Raw genomic sequence first — 8,318 nt, forward strand, 5'->3', positions numbered from 1 at the left:
CAGTATTAGGAAATGTGTCAAAGTTTAGTTGGCAGCATTCTTTCTCAATGGCATATGGAATAATTGGACATCTGAATTGATGGCATCATAAATTTTATAAAATATGGTATTTGTCACTGTAATGTCCATAGGCATGGCAGTGGGGTGTCCTAAGGTTCATCTAAATATTTACACATTAGAAACTGTAACTTGTCAGTAAGACAGTAGATCTTTGACCTACCATTTTTCTGTATGCTATGAGGTTAGGAGCCAAAACTTTTTTCAAATGACTAATCAGTTCCAATCATTTCTCAAATAATCATTTGTTTTCCTATTGGTTAGAAATGTAACTGTTATAGAGCAGTTATTATTAAGAGATAGTTCTTCAAATGAAGAAATGGTTGGGCATATAAATAATATATATTTTTAAAGTAGTAAAATCTATTTAAAATCATTTGATTGTGTATTGTATTATTTATATGCTGAGAATTTGTAGGGTCAGTTTTTTTCTTTTTCTAAGTATGTATAGTCTGAAAGGAGTATACTTTTTTTCCTAAAAAGAAGTTTGCCTTAGGTGGACTTACTTTGAAAGCTAACCCCTCAGTATAGTAGAAAGTGGTGAATTAGGAGTTTGAATAACAGGGTTTTAGTCTTAGACCTGCCACTTCACTGACTGCTACTTTGTGCAATCAGCCTCTCCAAGTTTGTTGTGCTGAGTTAAACTACACTAATAATCCTTATCCTAGTGTTGTTGAGGATTAGATGGGATAATGGATTTAAAAGCACTTTTACTTGGGAAAGCAATTTAAATGTTAGAAATTATCCATCTTAACTTTTCCTCCCTTTCTCTTGTAGGTAGTGTTGGTGCTTCTTTTCAGTGCCAGTCCATCCATCACGACCACATTTGTCATGATGACAGTGACAAGGTGAGGTCCATGTTGATGTTTATCATGGTGAAAATGCATGCTGCCCTTATATGCTGGATCCACATGATTAACGCTGGACATAGGCCGGTGGAGTTTTGAAATGCAGAGGGCCTTGCTGGTTTGTGTGTCTGATTATTAAACTGCTCCAGAAAACTTGAGGATAAAACTGTCAGCTGGATTCTTGGCAAGCCCTCCATATCCTTACCCATATCTCTCTCCCTGTCACCATGCTTCCTCTTTTCTTGCACAGCCTGAATGGATTATTTTAATACATGAACAAGTGCTCCAAAGCTGATAACTTTCTCAGCAATTTGTGTCTGTTTCCAATTTGAAATATCTTAGACATTCCAATTAGGTTCATTTTTGTAGTTGATTGTGTTAGATTATAATTTCTTCTCATACTTACTTTGTTTGTTTGTGGGTGTTTTTGTTTTGTTTTGTTTTGTTTCTGTTTCCCAAGCCCAACTTAAATGTTGAGGATTGAGAATGGAACCTATCTGATTCATGCAAAAACAAACAAAAATACCTGGTGGTTTTGTTTCATTTTGGTGTTTTGCTTCTGTTCTTTTTTTCTCTAAGAAACTTGATGTTTTGGGGGCTTTCCAATACTCATCAGCACTCTTGATGGCCTAACTCTTACAGTGGATGCTAATGTGGGCTTTGTGTTTGGAACATCTGGCTGCTGATGTTTGATGGGCCTAAACTCAGTCTTTTCCATCATCAGTTTCTAATGGCTTCTCTCCAATTTCCTGTGTCTTGTATGCAGTATGTATCACTCTCTATAGCTTCTCCAGGCATACCAATCCAGGTGATCTTTTTCTCTGCTGTTTTAATCAAGATCCTCCTCCCTCATCCTGTTGGAGCTCAAACACGAAGTTAGTTGATCACCGGGATTTTCCAAATAGCTTTCTTTGTTCTGTGTTGATCTCTCTGTCTTTGTGAGCTTTGCTCAGACATTTCATTCTGTTTACAAAGAGAGTGGCATGTTTTTAACATTCCAGAATCTCCTTTATTATTACAGTAATCCAGAGCCATGGGTTTAACTTTTATCTTCTTTTACAAGCAAGCCACTGAAAGAACCTTCTAGATCAGTGGTTCTCAACCTTCCTAATGCCACAACCCTTTAATACAGTTCCTCATATTGTGGTGACCCCCAACCATAAAATTATTTTCGTTGCTACTTCATAACTGTAATTTTGCTACTGTTACGAATCATAATGTAAATATCTGATATGCAGGATGTATTTTCATTGTTACAGATTGAACATAATTAAAGCATAGTGATTAATCACAAAAACAATATGTAATTATATATGTGTTTTCCGATGGTCTTAGGCGACCCCTGTGAAAGGGTCATTCGACCCCCAGGTTGAGAACCGCTGTTCTAGACTGTATAGTTGGCTCCATAAACTTCTGTATACCACAATTTTAGAAATAAGCATTTGAAAATAAAAGTGATGATAGAGAGAAAAGGCAAAATCACTTTAGGTCAGTAATATCACAATATTTTGGGGTTAAATTTTCTTTCCCCTGCTAAGTATAATATGCCTCTATCCATTTGTTCATTTACAATGGGAAAGCCAAATTCTGTCTCCTGGTTTAGTCTGGAGATGAGGTTTCTATCCACCTCAGCCAGATACTTACTACTTTAAAAAGATTTTCCTCCTAATTTCTGAATCTTTGTATGACTGATTTTATACTTTTAAATATATTTTTATTGCTTTTTTAGAGAGAGAGGAAGGGAGAAGGATGGAGAGATGGAATCATCACTGAGATTGATGCCTCCATCATGCCACCTGCTGCGGATCAGGCCCCAAATCTGGGCATGTGCCCTGATCTGGAATCGAACCAGTGACCTCTTGATTAATGGGCCAATGTTCAATCATTGAGCTACACCAGCCAGGCTGATTTTGTGCTTTTAAAAATGGGATTTTTTCCTGAAATACCTGGGGAAGGGGAAGAGAAGTTTAAGGGATTTTGTCACTTAATCAGTAGATCAAAGAACTTTCAGAGATGCTCTCCTCTCTTTCTTGCCTACCATGTGTGTACTTGGGAAATGGGGACAGTGGATTAGGATCTCGTGACTATTTATAATTTTTTCAACTGATTCAGTCAGTAAATAATATGTATTGATTGGCACTTACGTAATGCATCATGATACTAAACAAAGATTCCTGTTTTTTTCATGAGTGTACAGTCTTAACTGGGGGGAGGCAGACAATAAAACAAATGTAATAGATAAATTATATAGTATGTAACAATGAACACAGTGGATTAAAGAAAATGTAGAGCAGAATAAGTGGGATGAAGACTACCAGGAGTTGCCCTTGCTGATTTGGTTCAGTGGATAGAGCGTCGGCCTGCCAAAGGTCCTGGGTTTGATTCCGGTCAAGGGCACATGCCCAGGTTGTGGCTCAATCCCCGGTAGGGGGCGTGCGGGAGGCAGCCAATCAATGATTCTCTCTCATCGTTGATGTTTCTATTTCTCTCTCCCTCTCCTTTCCTCTCTGAAATTAATAAAAATATATTTAAAAAAAAAAAAAAAGACTACCAGGAGTTGGATGGTCAATTGCTTTGAATAGGATCTTAGGCATCATTCTGGGTAGTAGAGAGGTAGGTAGCATGTTAAAACAGCTTATGACATTTCTTTGTATAACAAATGGGTATTGGATTTGCAAAAACAAATATGAATCTGCTGCCTGATATATATATGGCTTGGAAGTGTGCGTTTTCTCTCTCTCCTCTTATCTTCCTTTGTCCCCCTATCCCCTCCCTTCTCCCTTCTTCCCTCTCTTGTTCCCTCCCTCGCTCCCTCTCAATTAAAGGGTTTATAGAGCACAGTTAGTCCAACTCTGTGGGAGAAATGACTTGTTCAGGAGTCACCCAACAGTGGGGCTAGACCAGATCTTCTATCCCAATACAAGTCAGGTAAAATAAGTCCTTAGCTATTCTGAACACATTATCAAAACACATATTGATGCTTTGCTTATTGTCCTCACTTAACTTTCAGGCATGGCTCATTTCTCAGATTTGGGAATAAAAGTGATTTTTCTTAAAAGTTGACTCAATTTTAACTAATCCATGTGTGATTTGGGGTGGAACCAGGAGTCAGGCAAGGAGAAAACCGGCCAGTCCATTTTTTGGGTCTTTCTTCTACAGCCTTGGAAGTGGTGGCAAGTCCCCAAATTTTATGGCTTGGCCTGTTTTCCAACTTAAGTTTCTCTGCTGATGTACATTGGCTTGTAGCCTATAGTGCTGGTATCAATTGACCATTTAAGTTTAATAAGAAAAGACTGGTTAATGATTACAGTGCATTGAAATACCTTCACAAGGAAAGGAGAATGTTTTGTGGACGTGTGTGTGTGTGTGTGTGTGTGTGTGTGTGTGTGTTTTAAAGTTATTAGTTTTTAAAATCAGTACTTTTTAATAGAAACGACTTGACCAAAAATCAGCTACAGAATTTTGAGACCCATTAAAACAAAGTTTAATGAGAAACCTGCATGTTCTTTTGGTCAACACTGTAACTTTCTATTTATACTACTTAGGTAAAAGACCTAAGAGTTGCCCATAATCTATTTCTGGTGTTATATTTGCTGATACTTTAGATTTGGATAATTCTGTTAATGTTTTTTCTGAATGGGAACTTCTGTTTCTTTTTCATTTTGTCTTAAGGGGAGGAATCATCTGTTTACATATGAAAAACAATGGAAGGAGGTCTGTCGGTATAACACTAAATAGATTAGGACAGATAAGCAAAGAGTAACTGTGTGTAAGCTAGTTTATAAAGGCCAAATTCTGTTATATTAAAGTCTATGTGCTACATATAAAATATTGTAGTTACATCAATATTGAGTAAATTTGTTGGTATGTCAAATTTTTGCTTACAAATACTGACGTAGTTTAAAAACCTAAAGTGAGGCTTAAATAGTATTGAGCATTGTCTTGCTACAGTTAATTGTATCTGGATTCTAGGAAAAATAAATGATACTGGGAGTTGAAAAAAACAACACATTGGTACTAATTAGCAGTCACTCCCCAGCTCCTGACAATCACTGATCTTTCTGTCACTATAGATTTGCCTGTTCTGCACATTCTATGTAATAATCTATATAATAAAAGGGTAATATGCAAATCGACCGAATGGCGGAATGACCAGTCACTATGATGCACACTGACCACCAGGGGGCAGACATTCAACTCAGGAGCTGCCCCCGGGTGGTCAGTGCGCTCCCATAAGGGGAGTGCTGCTCAGCCAGAAGCTGGCTGACAGCTGATGAGCATAGTGGCGGTTGTGGGAGCCTCTCCTGCCTCCATGGCAGTCGGACATCCCCTGAGGGCTCCCGGACTGCAAAAGGGCACAGGCCGTGCTGAGGGACCTCTCCCTCCCCTCCAGTGCACGAATGTCATGCACCGGGCCTCTAGTTTCATGTAAATGGAATCACACAATATGTGGCTGTTTATGTCTGGCTTCTCTCACTTAGCATGATGATTTCAGGGCTCATCTGTGTTGTAGCATGAATCAGTACTCCATTCCTTTTTATGGGTGAATAATATTTCACTGTAGGGACCTAACACATTTTGTTTATCTGTTCATTAGTTAATGGATATTGGTTTATTTTCCAATGTACCTGCACCATTTTGCATTCCAGAAAATGCGCCAACACTTTTTGATTGTCTTTTAAATTATAGTGAGTGTGAAGTGGCATCTCATTGCGGTTTTAATTTGCATTTCTCTAGTGACTAATGACATCTACCAGGATTCCCTAGAGGAGATCCAGTTCTCATCAAACATGGGGGAGGTTACAAGATATTCACGTGGTCTGATCCACTTAGAGAACATTCTCATGTTTCTTGCATCTCAAACATTTTAAACTCTCTCTCATTACCATGTCCCTTTCAGCAATGCTTTTTCATTGTTCTGCCCAAAGTGAAGGAGCTAGTTGTGCGTCTCTGTTTCTTAATCAGGGCATATACCATTAATTATTTTCTTGAAGCCCTTGTATAAGTACAGCCCATCACTGGCTTTTCAGATCATATTTTCCTTTAGTGCCTTCTTTGCCTGTGACTATTCAATGGATTTTGTAAAACTATACTAGCAGAGTGTTATTTACACTCAGATTAAGCTTCTGGAGCAATTTAGAGTGAGAGTCTTAGCAACTAGAATTTCTCCTACGATGTGCCTTGTTCACCAGAACAAAATGAGCAAGGGGACTTTGAGATCTCTGCCTCAAAGGTACATGTTAAGGAGGGTCATGCCTCAGAGTCAGCTCTTTCCCATTTACTGTGCTCAGACATGGAACATATATGATGTATAATGCATGTTTTATTTGCACCCTAGCCACTCCATTTCTGGCATGGTGTAAGTCTCTTATTTTTTTCTTTCTAATTCGGTTTATCCTGGGCATCTGGTTTATTCACTCATCCCTCTTGAACTCCTTCCTGGCTGATGACTTTTCACCCTGTATCTGTTTTAGCTTCTTCCCGCCTTCACTGTCTTAAGAGTTCTTCCTCCATTATCCCCTCTGCTATGGAGCAGTGCCTGGCATCTCTCACCTGCACTGTGGGTCTGACACTCTCTTATGCCAAAGCCTGTCCTATATAATAAAAGGGTAATATGCAAATTGACCCTAACGGCAGAAAGACCGGTCACTATGGTGCACACTGACTACCAGGGGGCAGACGCTCAATGCAGGAGCTGCCCCCTGGTGGTCAGTGCACTCCCACAGGGGGAGCTCTGCTCAGCCACAAGCTGAGCTGACGGCTGTGAGCGCAGCGGTGGTGGCGGTGGCGGGAGCCTCTCCCGCCTCCTCGACAACGCTAAGGATGTCCGACTGCGGCTTAGGCTGCCATCAGACATCCCCCGAGGGCTCCCAGGCTGCCAGAGGAGGGATGTCTTGCCAGCTTAGGCCCGATCCCCCCAGGGAGCGCACTGACAACCAGAGGGCAGTTTTTGCATTGAGCTTCTGCCCCATGGTGGTCAGTGTGCATCATAGTGACCGGTTGGTGGTGGCAGGTGGACATCCCCCAAATGCGCGAATTTTTGTGCACCAGGCCTCTAGTATAGCTATATTATGGAAGGTTTTCAGTGAGTTTGGGTGCACTTTTACAATTATAACTGGCAGCTGCTGATAATTAACCTTTTCATTCTGCAGGGATAACAGGGATGAAAGTGTCTATGCTGCTTGTTTCACATTAGATCAAGTTTGGTCATGCTTGTAGATTCAGCATAGCCTGAATAGTGCTAAACCAATACACCTTTCCTCTGAGTAGATTAATCTTATTACTTCTTTTAACTGGTTTTGGTAGAAGTAGGGGAACTTTTAGGGGAGGAGGATGAGCAGAACTTGCTTCAGGAAATTTTGAAATTTTTTGTGTCCTTGTTCCTCTCGTTTACTACCCACTCTGTTTCTGTCCCCCATTTCTCCCTGGGAATTTACCTATTGATAAAAACATTAGAAATGTCACTGTGGTAAAGTATTTACATATCTTTAATGAGACTCTTGAGCTCTTGCCATGTGCTAGACCCCTTGCCAGAGTCAGTGAGGCTTAGTCTATAGCTTCAAGGAATTTACTGTCTAATGGGCAAAAGAGTCAAGTAAATGTATATTTGCAAAGTTAAGAGGATTAATGCTATTTTAGAACAGAGTAGAGGCTACTAACTCAGCAGTGGTGGTTGAGATTGGAATGAGGTTGCAGTCAGGAGACTTGGCAGTGGATATGATGGTAGCACAACCCCTTTTCTGACAGTATTAACAGTGGGAAACTGCCTCCTTATCATAGAGGTCGCAGACTTCCAGCAGGAAGGCCATTCTCTACCCAGCACTTTCTTTGGCAGGGCAGGGCCCAAAAGTGTGTAGCTTTTCTTTTCCTGATCTTTTTCCTTCATGTGCGTGGTTCTTCGGCATCTGGACAAGTGCTTCTTTATCTTCAGCTTTTCAATCATGCCTTTCAACATGTTAAACTAGGAGATGCCCCTCCTTCTTTTTTTTTTTTTTTTGTTTCTTCTATCAGCCAACATTCTCCCATTATGGATGTCAGTAATATACAAAGGAGAAATGGGACCTGCCCCAGAGGAGCTTATTAGAGGGGGAAATAGCCATTTAAAAAATACTGTCAGGTGTTGTGATACACGTGTGTAGACTAGGATAAGAAACCTACAGCCTGTGATCATTTCTTTTGTATAAAGGTCCTTCAAATCAGCAGTCGCCAACCTTTCAGACCTTGTGGACCACCAGTGGTCTGTGGACCACCGGTTGGCGACCTCCAACCTTTCAGACCTTGTGGACCACCAGTGGTCCACCGCTGCTTCAAATAACTATTATTTAGATACTAGTGGCCTGGTGCCCGAAGTGCACGGGTGGGGTCCGGCCGGCCTGCCCAATCGGAGTACGGGGGGCGATTGGGGGTGGGGCT

At 40.6% G+C, this 8,318-nt stretch overlaps 1 protein-coding gene across 5 annotated transcripts in view; it reads left to right on the forward strand.

The window, feature by feature from the left end:
- The first annotated feature begins 828 nt into the window (after positions 1 to 828).
- RNF38 (ring finger protein 38) overlaps positions 829 to 8,318 on the forward strand; it is a 72,902-nt gene continuing 65,412 nt past the window's right edge. For 4 of the 5 annotated variants that reach the window (XM_014531502.1, XM_005883953.2, XM_014531505.1 and 1 more), the window contains exon 1: positions 835 to 905. The gene's annotated coding sequence lies outside the window, so the exon portion shown is untranslated. Of the gene's footprint in view, positions 906 to 8,318 lie in introns of all 5 variants that reach the window. The other variant, XM_014531504.1, reaches the window with a different exon arrangement.

The sequence above is a fragment of the Myotis brandtii genome, unplaced genomic scaffold (genome assembly GCF_000412655.1).
Source record: "Myotis brandtii unplaced genomic scaffold, ASM41265v1 scaffold806, whole genome shotgun sequence".
In the NCBI taxonomy this organism is placed as follows: Eukaryota; Metazoa; Chordata; class Mammalia; order Chiroptera; family Vespertilionidae; genus Myotis; species Myotis brandtii.